At 44.1% G+C, this 17878-nt stretch overlaps 1 pseudogene; it reads left to right on the top strand.

Moving 5' to 3' along the window:
• Positions 1-1265: 1265 nt before the first annotated feature.
• Positions 1266-16554, top strand: LOC117043214 (annotated as a pseudogene).
• The last annotated feature ends 1324 nt before the right edge of the window (positions 16555-17878 follow it).

Here is a 17878-nt window from a genome sequence, read left to right as displayed (position 1 = left end):
AGGCTTCCTCATCAACGGAATTCTGACTTGTCATATCAAAAAGGGGGGGGGGGGATGTGTCAAATTCAAAATCAAAATTTACATCTCCAAAAGATGAAAAACTCACAAAACCTTCTCTGCCTAGCTACTGCTCTGGGGGAGGAAAGAGGGTGCTAATCCCTTTCACAATGGAGACAATGGAAGTCACCATGATCTCACCAGGAAATAGAAAAAATGTCTGCTTTGAATTTCTCTTCTCTCTTAAGAAAATCTAGCCACATCCACAAAAAACTTTGAATTTTGTCTCCCCCCAAAAAAAACCTGCCACCTCTAAGACTGTGTGTGTGTGTGTGTGTGTAGAGAGAGAGTGTGTGTGTGTGTGTTTATTTTACATTTAATAATATACGTTCACACCATTACAATCCACTTTACATCCCTGGCTCTTTAGAGCCTATCAACTTCCTTCCCTTTCAAATAGCTTTCAAAATTAACCTTTACATCATTGCATTTTGTACATTTTCCAATTCTAATTACACTCAATACAAAATAACTCAAAATTTAAATAACTATAGGAAGGTAGAAAATTTCTCATTACAAGTCTTCTCATTACAACCCTGCTAGTGATGTTAATTGCTTACAATAATCTTTCAGATGTCTTATAAATTTACTCCAGTCCTTTTGAAATGAGAGGATGCACTGCTTAGTTATTATCCTTCCTTGCTGACATTGCTGCATGTCATATGCTCTAATGTATACAAATATATACCATAATGCCACCATGTTAAACAGTTTCAGGATGAAAATGAATAAAAACTATGGTAAAAAGAAAAGTATGTTTGAGTGTTTCAATGGGAGAAAGTTCATGAAATACTGGACACTTTCAAACTAAATGCCATTGTCCCTATTAAAGTGGAATAATCTCATCTGCAAACAATTTCAAAATGCTGCTCTCTACTCCCAGTGTAAGAAACTAAGTTTACAGATAATCCTGAGTTGTGAGTTCACAGTCTTCAAAAGCGTTTGAATCTGTTCTGGAAAGCATTAGTTCTGCAAGTAAGCCCCACCCACTTGAGAAATCATTAAACTGAAGGCAAATCTCCAATGTGGAGTTTTAAATAGTTGTGGAGAAGAAAAAATTGGACGGGTGGTTTAATGATCCGCTAGAGACATTACACAACATTATATATGGGCTGCTCACTGCAGTTGGTACACACAGTTGTTGACCAAACTGCTCTGTAGCTTTCATTATAACCACTGCAAATATATATATATATATATATATATTGCTTGCTGAAAGGAAATGGATTGGACGGAGCAGATTCCAGCATTGTTCCTCTTTATCCTTATGATTACTTTCATTGTGAAACTAGGTGGTTTCTGGAACAAGAGCTCCCAAAAACTTCCGCCAGGACCGAGGGCCTTTACCTCTCATTGGGAATCTCCACATCATGGATCTGAAGAGACCTTACAGAACCATGTTAAAGGTAAAGATTCCAGTTCTTCCCATGGCAGGGCTAAAGGGTACTGGGCAGCCCAGCCAGGTGACTGGGTTGTTGTTGTTGTTGTTGTTACTACATTACATTTTGTTCTTTTACAGCCTATAAATCTCATCTCCCCTTTGTGTGCTACAGAACCTGCTCTTATCTTTCCTAATAAATAGTCAAAGGACCTAGTTGCAATTTATAACTGGTAATTTGAACAAGATGTCTGGTGTCGAATCACATTTGACTCTGCCTCCATTTTCAAGGATGCAAAGTGCCAGTGCAAACCTTACCAGCTGCCGGGACCTGTGGAGGAGGGCCCTTGCTTGCCCAGTCCCAAAGCTCAGTAGAGGTGCACCCCCTGCAAAAGGAGAGTGCTAGGGGTGTGTCAAGTATTGATCAATGTCTTGGTTAAGTCTATCCCCCTCTTGTTATAGTCTTGCATGCCCCACCTGTTTGTACCATGGAAGCCCATTTTGGGATGCTTGTACAGGCCGTACTTATTTTACCAAAGCGGGATATCAAATCCAGACTTTTTTCTCTCTTCTTCTTCTCCTTCTTGGACTTGGGGACGTGGGTTGCACTGTGGTCTAAACCACTGAGCCTATGTCTTGCTGATCAGAAGGTCGGTGGTTCGAATCCCCGTGACAGGGTGAGCTCCTGTTGCTCAGTCCCAGCTCCTGCCAACCTAGCAGTTCAAAAGCACGTCAAGTGCAAGTAGATAAATAGGTACTGCTCCGGTGGGAAGGTAAATGGCGTTTCCGTGCACTGCTCTGGTTTCGCCAGAAGCGGCTTAGTCATGCTGGCCACTTGACCCGGAAGCTGTCTGCAGACAAACACCGGCTCCCTCGGCCTATAGTGTGAGATGAGTTCAGCAACCCCTGAGTCGTCCGCAACTGGACCTAACGGTCAGGGGTACCTTTACCTTTTCCCTTGGACTTGAAAGTTTTATTGGTAAAATAAGTACGGCCTGTACAAGCATCCCAAAATGGGCTTCCATGGTACAAACAGGTGGGGCATGCAAGACCATAACAAGACGGGGATAGACTTAACCAAGACATTGATCAAACACTTGACACACCCCTAGCACTCTCCTTTTGCAGGGGGGGGGCACCTCTACTGAGCTTTGGCTCATCTCACTGTATAGGCCGAGGGAGCCGGTGTTTGTCTGCAGACAGCTTCCGGGTCAAGTGGCCAGCATGACTAAGCCGCTTGTGGAGAACCAGAGCAGTGCACGGAAACGCCATTTACCTTCCCACCGGAGCAGTACCTATTTATCTACTTGCACTTGACGTGCTTTGAACTGCTACGTTGGCAGGAGCTGGGACTGAGCAACAGGAGCTCACCCTGTCACGGGGATTCGAACCACCGACCTTCTGATCAGCAAGACATAGGCTCAGTGGTTTAGACCACAGTGCAACCCACGTCCCCAAGTCCAAGAAGGAGAAGAAGAAGAGAGAGAAAAGTCTGGATTTGATATCCCGCTTTATCACTACCCAAAGGAGTCTCAAAGCGGCTCACATTCTCCTTTCCCTTCCTCCCCCACAACAAACACTCTGTGAGGTGAGTGGGGCTGAGAGACTTCAGAGAAGTGTGACTCGCCCAAAGTCACCCAGCAGCTGCATGTGGAGGAGAGGAGACGCGAACCCGGTTCACCAGATTACGAGTCTACCGCTCTTAATCACTACACCACACTGGCTCTCCACACTCAGGGAAGGGGAGTGGTCTTCCCAGCCTGCTGCCTGAGGCTAATGGGCGGGCAAGCCCCACTAAACCTGCATTTTAAAAGTAAAATTAAATTTGAAACGCAAAACCACAGTCTTCTCTCCTTAACTGCCTCTAGTGCAGCCCTCCTGCTTGAGCCCAACTTTCAAACTAGATTAGAGAGGTGCCATTAAAGGTAAATCACATTTATCCTTACAACTGCCTGTTTTTGTTCTGGTTTTCTGAGCACTCCTAGCAAACCGGGTGAAACGGCTGATCAACTGTTGCTGCTGCAGCTAATAGTAGCAAACATCTTTAATGTCACTGTAGGATAGACAGTGAGCTTTATCATTATGTCATTTGGATTCTGTTTTGCGCAGTGATTTGCAAAGATACAAAAGGAAAATTCATGCTGCAAAATTGCTGTTCTTAAATCACATGTTTTCAGCTTGGTCCAAGGCACCATGACTTGGAAGTGATTTCTACTGACTCTAGTGGCATTTATTGAATAAAACTGAGAATAATCTTACTTGAAAACTTTACCACTTGATTCTGTAGAATGTATAAAATAGCCCTTACTCTGAGGCAAGGGGGCAAGCTACTGCAGTTCTGGATCCATGAGAGTTGCTTTACGTTAATATATTATTTGAGTACCCTTGTATAGTGAGAAGGGCTTTATTTGTGTTCGTTCTATTGAATTTCAGTGGTCAAAAGAGTATGGCTCTGTCTTCAGCATCCAAATGGGTCCCGAGAAAATGGTGGTGCTGACAGGATATGAGACGGTAAAGGAGGCCCTGGTGAATCAGGCTGATGCGTTTGCAGAGAGGCCTATCATCCCAATTTTGGAAGAGGTCACAAAGGGCTTTGGTGAGTCCCTTCCTTATGTAGTATGTGGTACCGCTTGTAAATAGAGTAACCATGCCAGAAGAGTCTAATCCAAAAGTTGTTGTTGTTCAGTCGTTCAGTCGTGTCCGACTCTTCGTGACCCCATGGACCAGAGCACGCCAGGCACGCCTATCCTTCACTGCCTCCCACAGTTTGGCCAAACTCATGTTAGTAGCTTTGAGAATACTGTCCAACCATCTCATCCTTTGTCGTCCCCTTCTCCTTGTGCCCTCCATCTTTCCCAACATCAGGGTCTTTTCCAGGGAGTCTTCTCTTCTCATGAGGTGGCCAAAGTACTAGAGCCTCAACTTCAGGATCTGTCCTTCTAGTGAGCACTCAGGGCTGATTTCCTTGAGAATGGATAGGTTTGATCTTCTTGCAGTCCATGGGACTCTCAAGAGTCTCCTCCAGCACCATAATTCAAAAGCATCAATTCTTCGGCGATCAGCCTTCTTGATGGTCCAGCTCTCACTTCCGTACATTACTACTGGGAAAACCATAGCTTTAACTATACGGACCTTTGTTGGCAAGGTGATGTCTTTGCTTTTTAAGATGCTGTCTAGGTTCGTCATTGCTTTTCTCCCAAGAAGCAGGCGTCTTCTAATTTCGTGACTGCTGTCACCATCTGCAATGATCATGGAACCCAAGAAAGTGATCATGGAACCCAAGAAATCCAAAAGTTATCATGGGAGAAATGCAAAGTATACTTTCCCCTCTCTGTAGATTCGTGGCTTACTCTATAACAGAGGTTCCCAAACTTATTTGGGATATCGCCCCTTTCTCAGAAAAAAACACCTCAATGCCCCCCTGGAAATCTACCTTCTTTATGCGAACAAACACTCCGATCTGCCCCAGGGCGCTACAACCCACCTGCCCTTGGCCAAATGGGCAGGCAAGCTGCAATCCACTTCCCAGGCCTGGGTGAAGCCGAAAAGGGTTCACCCAAGCCCAGGAAAACTCCACACCTCCAGCACGACCGCAAGATCCAGGGGAGGAGTTGTTGCCATCCCTTAATGGCGCCCGACATGGCGGTAAGGCTCATTACACAACAGATGAAACACGTACAAATGGTTTTTCAAATTTTTCTTCTCTTCTTCCTTTATGCTCTCACTGCCCCTTTATTTTTATTCACTGCCCCCCAATTGCACCAATCGCCCACTGTGGGAAACACCGCTCTATAACTTGGGAATAGCTTTTGAATTTTTCTACCAATCTGTGTTCCTTTGACAGGAACACAGGATCTGCAGGGACCAGGCTGATACTGGGTCCCTTCACACCCCAGCCCCTCCCCATGTCATATGAAGCTTCATCTGCGGATTTCTGTAGATCAAATGAAGTTTTTGGTGTTTTTTTAAGAATAGGCCAGAGTTCAGTAAGGTGCTATTGAATAAACAAAAATGAATAAAAGACTGTATATGTGTATGAAATATTGCATACGGTGTATAAAGGATTTCTATGCACTGTCTCATTTACTCATTTGTTAAATTTCTATTCCACAGTAATAACATAATTATGAAAATCATTGTCTGAAGGAACCTTTAAATGGTTGTTATCACGGGTGCACTGACACGTGGCACAAAAAACCTTGAAGTTAGTAGTTTTATTAAAGAATCAAAACACGATCCATGCAGAAACCCATGAGATATGCTCCTTTAGAGTGAGCCGTTGCTGAGACTGCCTGGTACCTCCCACTTCATTCTATTCCTTCTGAGTCAGGCCCCTCCCTCTGTCTCTGGCGAGTCCCAAGGGACCCTCTCCTTCTCTGCTTTGCCCTGTGTTCTGTTACGTCAGGGGTGGCCAACTTCCAAGAGACTGCGATCTACTCACAGAATTAAAAACTGGCAGTGATCTACCCCCTTTTGGAGGGTTCAGGTTGAGGTTGTTGAGCTTCTTTAGGAAGGAAAGCCATCCATGTTTTGGGGGGTCCAGGTCAAGGTTGAGCTTTTGTTTCAGGAGGGAAAGTCCTGTTTGGGGGGCTTCAGGGCAAAGATGTAGAGTTTTTTTAGGGGAGCCAAAGCTGCTGAGCTTCTTTGGGGGGGAGCCAGTGATCTACCACAGACGTCCAGTGATGTACCAGTAGATCACGATCTACCTGTTGGACATGCCTGTGTTATGTGAAGTAACTCCCTTGTTCTGGGAGTGGGAGGAAGAACTAGCAGCCTGTCAACACACACACTGTCAAGTGGGTTAGGGGCTTGTGGTGAAGCTGCTAAGTACGACTCCTGTATTAGCTCTGTGCTGGGGCACGTGCTGCTTGTTATCCCCTTTCCCTCACCCTCTAAGCTCCCAGCCTCCAGTACCTCGTCTGGTTGTCCACCACCAAGAACCCAACTCCCAGTCTTCTTCCTCTGCACTTTCCATGGGAGGTTCTTGGTCAGGCGGTTTCCACCACTCCTCCTCACCTAGCCATTCCCTGACAGCTGGGGGTCTTGCCTGTGCCTGTCTCAATTCTGTAGTTAAAGGATGAGGTGTTAAATAGCAAGTACATACTCACTATGGCCAGAATGACTCCGAACGTGCCCCGCTTTTTCCCGTCTCTTCAGGTGTAGCTTTTTCTCATGGTGAAAACTGGAAAGTGATGCGACGGTTTGCGCTAACCACATTACGGGATTACGGAATGGGAAAGAGGTCCATAGAGGACAGAATTGTGGAAGAGTGCAGTGTCCTGGTTAAGAAATTTGAGTCTTACCAAGGTGGGTTGGTATTTCTCTATGGTTGTATCTTGTTGTTGGAATCTGTCTGCCTCGAGAGACAGTGTGCCTCCGGGGGTGAAGTCAAACCACTGCATAAGCACAGCAGTTTAAAGGTGCCTGGAGTGTTGTGTTCTATGGGCTTTATCCACACTTCCTCTTCACCCGCTGCTTTCAAAGCCACTCTTTGGAGCAATTTAGGTTTTCCCCATATTGCCATTACTTCTGATCTACTGCTAAAGAGTGGGTTTCCCCTTGGAAAGGAGTGGGGAAAGGGAAAAACTGCTTCAACCATGCCTAGAAAGCATGTGTGAAGTGGAAGTGTGGATGAGACCATGCTTATGGTTAACTCCAGAACTACAGTTCCCGGGGTTCCCTGAGGAGATGTAATCAGTCTGCTTCTGTAGGGTGTTGATTATATTCCAATAGCTCCTTTGACTTCCAAGCCCTCTTTAGCATTTCTTAGCCGACATATGGCCACATCCAGCAGCACTTAGGATCAGTTTCTTAGATAAATGAGGTCTACTCATAGGTAAGCTGCCAGCAACAAAGAACAGACTTAAAAACAATGCCCTTTCCATACTAGGAATTTCAACAGAATATTTTTGTTTAACTGTCATATTTATGTACAGGAAACCCGTTTGAGACCACCACAATCATGAATGCAGCTGTTGCCAATATTATAGTGGCCATACTACTAGACAAACGATTTGATTATGAAGATCCCACATACATAAGACTTCTGAAGTTGGTCAATGAAAATGCCCGACTTTTTGGAAACTTCTCAGTCATGGTAATCTATTTTTTTCCAATAAAAAACAAAAAGAAACAGTTGGTTGTAATAACAGTGTATGCAATGTGGGCAGGGCAACCTGTTTATTGTTCAGGATTCACTATAAAACACAGAATCTTGGTATCTTGAGAAACTTGGTGATGATTCAAAATATTTAGGAAACTCACACGGCACAGTCATCCTGTAACTATAACAAAGTCTGTTTTACACACACCCTTTCTGGCCTCACTGCCATCAGGACTCCAAGGACAAGGAAGAACAAGTGATAGTTGGTTCCATGATGGCTCAGAAGGGGCCTCCAAGGGCAGATCTCCCTCTCTGAAGGCGAACCTCCAGAGGAGAACCGCCATGGCCTATTTTCCTGGGGTTGCACATAAATTACGCTGCACTGAGGAACCCCGTCCCCCATTCCAAATGCCATTCAAGAGCTTTGTTTTGTACTTGCTTTGAGAGACACAGCTGAGAGACCCATGCTTTGAGAGACCCAGCTGAGAGTACGGTACTGAGCTTTCCTAATGTCTCTTTTTCTTTTTTCACATTTATATCCTTTCAGCTGTATAACATGTTTCCTGCTCTGGGTTTTCTTTTGGGGGCTCCTAAGACTGTCCTTCGCAACAGAGATGAGTTATACGACTTCATAAATGCCACGTTTATAAAACACCTCCAAGATTTGGATGAAAATGACCGGAGGAGCTTTATTGATTCTTTTCTTATTCGACAGCAAGAGGTAAGTTTGCCCAGGAGAAATTTTCAAATTCATGCTTTAAGTGTATGTTTGCAAGTGATTGCATAAGGAGTAGTCAGGAAGCGTAACTTCAGAAGCACACTTTCAGCCATTTCTAACTATTCCACCATCATTAATGTGTTACAGAAGCAGTCTCTGCAGGGCCAAAGGTAGTTTGCTTATCAGCATTTCTGAAAATCTACCTTGATCAAGTGGCATCTGTTGTGCAATTGTTAGTCGGTTGTTTCTTGCTATCACATTCCTTTTTGTAGACACGGCAGAGGCTGAAGAGGAGATTGTTATAGCCAAGGCTGCCAATTATTCTAGGCTTTGTGCGAATAGTACAAAGGGGGAATAGTGGCTAGTTTGTCCTGCTAGAAATTCATTGCGTTCTGAGGACGGCCACCTTTGGACAGGCAGGGGTAGCCATTTGTGGGAGTAGGAATGGATTTGCTTTTTGCATTTCTCCTCCTTCCACTTAACCTCCACAGTTCTGATTCCTCCCTTTTCTTCCTTCCTCTGCTGACTCCCCTCTGATTCCTGGCCGATAGCTGTCAACTTTTCCCTTTTCTTGCGAGGAATCCTATTCGGAATAAGGGAATTTCCCTTTTAAAAAAAGGGAAAAGTTGACAGCTATGATTATCCGTGCTGCTGCTCCTGATGCTATTGACATACGGGTAACTCACAACATAGGCACATTTAACTTGCCTTATGGACTTGGCATTTTTGTTACAAAATCAAAAAAAAAGCAATGGGCATCCAACAAAAAAGGCTTGGCAATCCTACCCGCCATTTAGCCCAATGTGCTCTGACTATAAACAATTTAGGCTTTACGGGCTTCACCTGGAACGTAACTCTTGTGTAAATTGAGACTCACCTGTATACAGTTACTGATTCACACTTGTGTGCATATAAAGGGTTAACCTCAGCTCAAGTTACCTGGGTGTGTGTGTGTGACTCTTAGCAGGCTCTGTTCCCCTGCTTCTCAGTCTGCTGCTCTTTGTGCTTCCTGGAACAAGCAAAGAAGGAGCCATGCAGCTTCTGGCTCCCTGCAAGTGAACCGAATCTCTTCAAATTGGAGTTTTTTATAGCCTGCACTTTTGCTAATCCAAAGATTTCACGATCCGTTTTGTAAGGAAACCAAGTCCTTTTCTTTTTAATCTGCTTCGTTTAAACTTCGTTCATCCTTGTTTTACTGCCAGCAGACGGAGACTTGTTTGATGTAACTGCAGGAAACTCTGTGAGTAAAATACTCACTTACTTGCAAAGCTAAATTCTGTGATTTATTCCAGCCTAAGTATTTTCATGGTTTGTTTAAAGCTAGATACAAATCTAACCGGGTGCTTGGAACAGTAACCACTGTGCTCAACTCTGCTCATGGAGATTAGGAATCTCTCTTTGTATAAAGTTTCATGAACCATTGTGTCACATGCAGTAACACATCCACACACACATACTCTACACAGAAACTCTGCTCTGAGATTCCTTTTTGAGGACAAATGGTGGGTTAAATTTCTCTTTCCCACTGCAAAAGCCAGGCATACATTCACTTGTACATGTACAACCAGTAACAAGAAGGACACAAAGTTTGTCCCTAAAATACTGTGACCTCCATCACATGTTGGCGGGGGCTGGTGGGAGCTGTGATCTGCAACATCTAGAGGGCACCATATTGCTCACCTCAGTTTATCTGAAGAAGTGTGCATGCACACAAAAGCTCATACCAAGAACAAACTTAGTTTGTCTCTAAGGTGCTACTGGAAGGAATTTTTTTATTTTTTTATTTTGTTCAGTTTAAAGAAGGTTACCCAAATATAGTTCCAGACTAACATGTGCTATTTCTGTGTCATTCTTTCCTTATGGACTATGAGTAAATACATCAAAGATGTTACGAGATGTTCAGATGAGAAACTTTGTATGCCAGCTGAAAATAGGACTTTATGCAAAATGGCCGCTAACCAAGTGTTCACCAGAAATGCTGCCTTCCGTGTATGCATTCATATTAAGTCTGCATGATGCCTGAGTATGTTCTAACTCATGGGGTCTTGCACCAAGTAGGGGTTAACCAGTGCTATCCCCCCTGGGGATACTAAAGGGTATGCAGTTCCAGAATCATCGTCATCTTTTTTTTCTAGACGAAAAGCACTTGTTAAAAGTGTGGCACTTGCGTATCGAGGACCTCAAGCCACCCCCCAATGAATTGACACAGGAGACATAATTCTTTGTTTTTGGCAATAATTTAGGCCACAACTTTATTTAAATACAAATTCGGTGAGTGGTTGCATAGGCATTGGTTCAGACTACTGTCCTACCGGGACAGAGGCTGGCCTAGAACCAGCGATTGGGAAAGTGCAACTGAGGAGAGTTAAGGAGCGGGGGTCAACGCTTCCCTCTCCCCAGAGGTCCCGGGGGCTCGGCTACAACCCTAACCCCTACCGGGGGTTCGGACAAAGCATAAGAGCCGCCGGATTCCTTTAATAGAATTCCCTGTATCATCATCACTATGATTCTGGATCTGGGCACCGCCCACCCAGCACACACAATAACCAATGCCTAACTGCCAACCTTACAAGTTGTGACAAATTGCTACTGCAGTAGGCGAAAACCAAATGGCAACAGCCAATCAGCCAGATGGAAAAATTCCTACTGGGCCTCTGCCCCAAAAGCAGACGACCCCATGACAGGCAGTTGCAAGGTCAAGAGCAGAGGCCTAAGAAAAAGAGAGGGGGCGGGATGGGTGATCAGAAGCCGAAGCCAAGAGAGAGATCACCCTGGGTGCAGAGGAATATATAGGACGCTAAGCTGTCCATCACAAATTGCTACATCTAGCTTTGCCCAGCAACACCTATAGCAGCTAAGGCCGGCTGCCGGCCCCACCCCCCACAGGACAGGGAAGTGTCTTGCCAGGTCCCGACCGCAACACGTGCTCTTACTCAAGGTAGAACCCGATTTACTGTAATAACCTCATGGTGAGTACAAGCACCCTTTTTCTAGAAAAGCACCGGTTAACTCTAATGGAGGATTCTATTGTTGAACCAGTCAGACAAGTTTATTTGTGAGATGAGGACCACACACTTGCCACCTAAGTAATGCCATTAGTTCCTTAGTCTAAACCAAGGCTGTTGGCTGAGCAGTTAAGCGCCACAATTAGCATCAGAGAAGAAGGAGCTGGATTGCCAAGCTACAACCACCTCCTCACTTAGCTGGTAAACAGAGAACAATAGGGAGAGAGCGGGGTCAGACCCATGCTTGACTCCAAGGCTGTGACTAATGGAGGAGCAAGACACTTTGGGGTGTTGAGCCCCTCTATCTTATGCCTGGGTTGTATATAGTTGTAAATAAATCCTATTTCATCATGATGGCATAGTCTGGAAAACCTGGAACCTCTCACTGCTCAGCGATTGGGGTGATGTGCAATGATACTTTGGATCATGATGTCCTGTCAGATACTCATTTTTATCTCTGCACATGAAATTTTCTCACTCCATTTGTTTTAACTCTTTGCAACTCAGGAGGAGGAGAAGAACAAGACGAATGGATATTTCCACAACGAAAACTTAAAAGCTGTTGTGGCCAACTTATTTGCTGCTGGCATGGAGACCACGTCTACCACACTGCGCTGGGGGCTGTTACTAATGATGAAATATCCTGAAATTCAGAGTGAGTGCTTTTCATTGGGTTGGCTCCCATTATTCTGAGATATCTTAATTCCAATTTTATGTAATTATTAGAGCAAGAGCTGAAAGAAAACCTGGGGCAGATTTGGATGTTACCTGAAACAACAGCAGGAGGGGACGAGTACATCCCCCTTCCTGTTATTGTGAAGATTGGTGTGAATTAATTGATCAACCAGGGGGTGGGATTATGTAAGGTGATTATGAATATGAAAACATTGGGAACACATACTGTAGAGCCCTGCTTGGTCAGGAATCTCGATGGAAGTGGCCACCTTATGAGAGCTACAGCCATTTTTCCATGTGATATTTAAATAGCCATCCTGGGTGCATTTGTCTGCATCAGTATATCAGGCATTGGCTTAAATTAGTGGCTCCCAATTAGCCAATTACTGAGGACCCCCTATTTTTCAAAAGCCTAGCCACAGAACCCCTACTTTTGAAATTTTTGATAACTCTATGATAGTCATTTAAAAAAATGTGGGGGAGCTTCTAATAAGAAACTTTTTTAAGGTATACTAAAAAGACCATAAAATTTGTGATACTTCCACACAAAATGACAAATATTTAGTTGGAGGAGAGACCATTTTAATTTTATTAACATATATTGTTTTAGACAAAAAGAGGCATGATTTCTCCCATCACATTTAGGTTTAGTGTATTTTTAACATTTTGTTGGGAGCTGCCCAGAGTGACTGGGGCAACTCAGTCAGATGGGTGGCATGTAAATTAATCAATGAGTAAATTATTATTATTAATTATTATTGTTATTGTTATTATTTAGGTTTAGTAGCTTTTGGCATGTCATATAGCGTTGTTAGTTGTACATCACCACATTCAAAAGGATTCCTTATCCATGAGTTTTCAGGATTCAGTACAGGAAAGTAATCCCAGAAGATAGTGGCTAAATTATGCAGGTGCTCAGTGATGTCATGTTTTACTTCTGGTATCAATTCTTCATCAGTGGCCTCCAGAAATGTGTCCAGTGTTGTGATGTTAGTGAGGCTAAAGCCTTCTACTCAGCTTGCCCAATTTTTTAAAAAACTGCCTCAATCTTATCTTCAACGTAAAAAATATTCACATCACTACCTTGAAGGCTTGTGTTGAGAATGTATGTGAAAACGTCTATCATTCACAACCATGCGAAGTTGTTCAACTGATCACATGGAAATTTTGAATCTGTCAAAATTTTAAACCATCAGAGGGCGAGCTGTTGTGCTAATAATTGTGGAAATTTGCTTAGCTATTTCCGCTGTTGGACTTCCAAGATGACACACGAATCCCAAACACATAAGGCAAGATTCATTGAAAACCCTACCTACAAGTAGTGGGAGAGTCCCATAAACTTGAGAGTCGCTGAAAGCTATTAGAAGTTCTTTTCAGTTAAAAAGTAGAGAGCAAAGGAAAGGGATCTCTTACTTTTTTTAATGATAAGAAAGTAAGGTAAAAGGTAAAGGACCCCTGGACGGTTAAGTCCAGTCAAAGGCGACTCTGGGGTTGCAGCGCTCATCTCACTTTCAGGCCGAGGGAGCTGGCATTTGTCCACAGGCAGCTTTCTGGGTTATGTGGCCAGCAGGACTAAACCTCTTCTAGCACAACAGAACACCGTGATGGAAACCAGAGCACAAGGAAACGCTGTTTACCTTCCCACTGCAGCAGTACCTATTTATCTACTTTCACTGGTGTGCTTTCAAACTGCTAGGTTGGCAGAAACTGGGACAAAGCAACGGGAGCTCACCCTGTCACTGGGATTCAAACTGCCGACCTTCTGATCAGTAAGCCCAAGAGGCTTAGTGGTTTAGACTACAGTGCCACCCGCGTCCCATGTAATTCCACCCCGTGGAACAAGCTCTTCTCTCTCCCTCTCCCTATTCCCGCTCCAATTGCAAGAGCCCTAAGAAACTGTGTCAGTTAATATTTTTATTATCTAAAGCCAAAGTCAAAGTGATAATCTTAGCAGAAAAATGAATGTTTTTCTTTTTGTTTCCCCAAGTAAAGGTCCAAGAAGAAATTGCAAAGGTTGTTGGATCTTCTCAGCCAAGGATTGAACACCGGACAAAAATGCCTTATACAGATGCCGTGGTCCATGAGATCCAGAGGTTTGCCGACATCATCCCAACCAACCTGCCACATGCCACGACTACAGATGTTACCCTCAATGGTTACTTCATTCCAAAGGTGATCCGTTTGATTGAACTGCTGCATACTAGTCACAATATATTTTAAGGCATTCCTGGGAGTAGGCCCCATGGACTTCACTGTGGGCGACTGTCAGGGATTGCCCGGCTCCTCGCGAGGAGAAGGCAAGGGGGGATCCTACTCAGGAGGAGAGCCGGGGCAAAGGTATTCCTTATGAGGAGCGAGGGGGAGAGAGATCCTCCTCTCGAGGAGGAGTGGGACAGAGGGGCTACTCAAGAGAAAGGGCTGGTTGGAGGTCCTGCTCAGGAGGAAAGCAGGGATAGAAGTCCTCCTCAGGAGGAGGACTGGGAGAGCAGCCGTTCGCAAGAGGACGGCGGGGCTCTCTATGTTATAGGGAACCCCAGCCGCTTCTGTCAATGGACTCCTCCTGCTGCTCTAGCCTTTCGCCTGAGCTCTCTCCAAGGGAGGAGGAGCTGCAGAGGCTTGGAGACTTTGGGCAAAGACCCAGCACCGCCAGCCAGAGAGGATCTGAGGGAGAACTGCCACTTCCAGTGCCAGCACAGCATTGGGGGGTCAGGGGGCACTGCAGATGTCGTTTTAGGGTGCCAAGACTTTGGTGTTGGGTGGGAAACCGGAGAGGGGCACTTCCAGATTCTGAAAGTGACTGAGCGGTCATGTTTTGAACTAGCTCTACACTGTAAATAGTAATGCACAATAAATAGTCTTAGCTACTGAAGGCTCTGTCGTTAATCATGAGCAACACTTGGGAAGATCCTGACAGTGACATCTGTGGAGATTTGTATATAATTGTACTGTAAGCAAGCAATCTACCCTTTGGAAGCTGCCAGGCATCAGCTTCAACCCATTAAACAGATCTCAATGGGTAGGAGAACAAGGTTTGAAAAGAAACCATTTCTAGTGGGAGATCAAGGTTTATGCATTAAAGTTTTTCAAACTAAAGACATTTCTCAGATGAACTCAAATCTCATTTCTCCTGCCCTAAATATTATTATTTATTGTACCAGAGGCATATGCTTTATTTTAAAATAACTCTTGCTTTGCCTTTGCAGGGGACACACATCATACCATTGCTGTCCTCTGTACTGCATGATGAATCTCAATGGGAGAAACCACATAAATTCTATCCTGAGCATTTTCTCAACTCTGAAGGAAAATTTGTAAAGAAAGATGCTTTCATGCCTTTCTCCGCAGGTAATTAAAAAAAAAAAAACTTTTGTGTATACCTGTATAGTTTGTGCTTAATCAATGGGATTTTTACATGCCTGGAATGTAGAATACTGTGCAAAGGTAAGAATCACATCAGTTGCTATGGCCATTTCCGGCACCAGATCTGGTCACCAAGAATGTTGCTCACCAAGGAATGTGGCACTCTGGCTGAAAAAGGTTTCCCACCGCTGGTTTCCAGCATTGCAGGGGTGATAGTATTGGGGGTATGTAATTCTTTTAAGATGGGCACCATTAACTGTTACTTTATCACAGCATTTTTGTCTGCTTTAAAGTATTTGGGATATTTTCTACTTATGATCAAATATTTAGAGCAATGTGTCTATTTAAACGGTATTAAGCAACCAATAAACCCAGTTTCTCTTAAGCCCCAAATTGATGTTATTCTTTCGGTAAATTTGCAAAAGGAAAAAAGCTAGTTTCAATCCTGCTTGCGCTTCCTTATAGGTCGGAGAGCATGTTTAGGTGAGACTCTTGCCAAAATGGAGCTCTTCCTCTTCTTCACAAGTCTCCTGCAGAGATTCACCTTCCAGCCACCCCCTGGAACATCTCAAGATGACCTGGACCTTACTCCTGCTATTGGGCTTGCAACATCGCCCATGCCCCACGAGCTCTGTGCTCTGCCACGTTTCTAAGACTCACAAATTCATGGGTTGCTTATCCTACCTGTGTGTGCAATGCGAACCTTTCTTAAAACACCCCCGTTCTACAAGGGTATTTGGGTTGAGTAGCCTACTGGTGGAATTGGTGCCTGCTTTGTCACAAACCTGAAGTGTTCCCCTTTACCTGCCGTTCTGCCGAATCCCATGAAACTACCATTGGAGCATCTCTTACTTAAAACCTGGCCCTAAGTTCTTATGACACTTGGGGCATAGAGATCAACCAGCAAAGCTGGTTTCATGTATTCCCATGTTAACATATACCTTCAAATATCTTGAAGCATCATATTGCCAAGAAGATGTGCAGAGAATTGTGACTAAGACGATAAAGGGTCTGGAAACCATGCCTTATGAGGAATGGTTGAGGAAGTTGGGTATGTTAACTTCTGTGGCTGCAATGTATTCGGATTCTGAACTGTATTTATTGTTGTCAGACAATGACTTTGTTTCCTTATGGTTCTTTTAAAAATCTGTCATAATAGTTGCGGCAACTGGGTTTGGTTCTGGCATATACATGCTGCCTGTTAGTTCAGTGACTTTTTGCTTCTGGCTTAGAATAAAACAACCATCTTCTCTCTGTATTTGGACTCCTAGATAGTAAAGTGGTACCTTGGTTTACGAAACTTAACCCTTTCCGGAAGTCCGTTCTGAAACCGAAGCATTCTTAAACCAAGGCGTGCTTTCTCACAGCAGCAGGGGACTCAATTTACAAATGGAACACACTCAACAGGAAGCAGAACATGTTCTGCTTCCAAGGCAAAGCTCACAAACCAGAACACCTGGGTTTGCAGCATTCTTAATCCAAGTTGTTCATAAACTAAGCTGTTCTTAAACCAAGACACCACTGTAATGAACATTCTCTGAGAGTCTGGGTCTGCTTTGTCACAAACCTGAAGTGTTCCCCTTTACCTGCCATGCTGCTGAATCCCATAAAGCTAGCGTTAAAGCATCTAGACCTGAATTCTTATGATACTTGGGGCCAGTGGCCTCAACTCTATGGGGCTGAGGTGTCTTAGCCTCTCTCCCCAATATCTGTTGGAAGGGGGCCAAGCGCCCTTGGTGTTGAGGGGCAGAAGAGGCCATCCGCATTGCTGAGCACTGTGCAGAGCAGTGTAGCTCCAGTGACCTGCTCCTCCTGAGTGCAGGAGGGGAGGAACCACCGGCCATTGAAGCCACGCCATGCTGGACTCCATGCTTGGTCTCCCTTGACGATGTGATGTTGTGCACTCATGATGTCGCATCTTGGGCACAAGTTGGTGCTCTGCTTCGGTCATAGAGATCAACCAACAAAACTGGTTTCTTGTATTCACATGTTAACAAATGCCTTCAAATATCTCAAAGCATCATATTCCCAGTTAAATGCCCAAATATGAGCTAGTGATAATGGTTTTACTTGGAAAATACAACTACTATACAAGCTGCAGAGACCCAAAAATAGTTTTTAATACAAGCATCTTATCTGCGAAGCCTCCATGGTTTGCACTCCCCTACCAAAACAAAATAAAATAAAAAATTCTTTCCAGTAGCACCTTAGAGACCAACTAAGTTTGTTCTTGGTATGAGCTTTCGTGTGCATGCACACTTCTTCAGATACACAAAAGCTCATACCAAGAACAAACTTAGTTGGTCTCTAAGGTGCTACTGGAAAGAATTTTTTATTTTGTTTTGTTTTGACTATGGCAGACCAACACGGCTACCCACCTGTATCTGGAACTCCCCTACCAATTCCTGTCAGTGGGGAATCCATGTCTGCCCACATCTGAAACAGTGTAGCACGTTGTTCTTCACCTTAAAGGGCAGACACAAACATTCACTCTAATATGAGGAAGTAGCAATCTTCACATGTTACATTCAACAAATATGTGTACGCAAGTAGCTAAGTTGTACACTCAAACAATCAGTTAC

This window comes from Lacerta agilis, chromosome 3 (genome assembly GCF_009819535.1).
Source record: "Lacerta agilis isolate rLacAgi1 chromosome 3, rLacAgi1.pri, whole genome shotgun sequence".
NCBI classification, from domain to species: domain Eukaryota; kingdom Metazoa; phylum Chordata; class Lepidosauria; order Squamata; family Lacertidae; genus Lacerta; species Lacerta agilis.
Note: the sequence above shows the minus strand (reverse complement) of the source record. Positions and strands in the feature narration are given on the sequence as shown.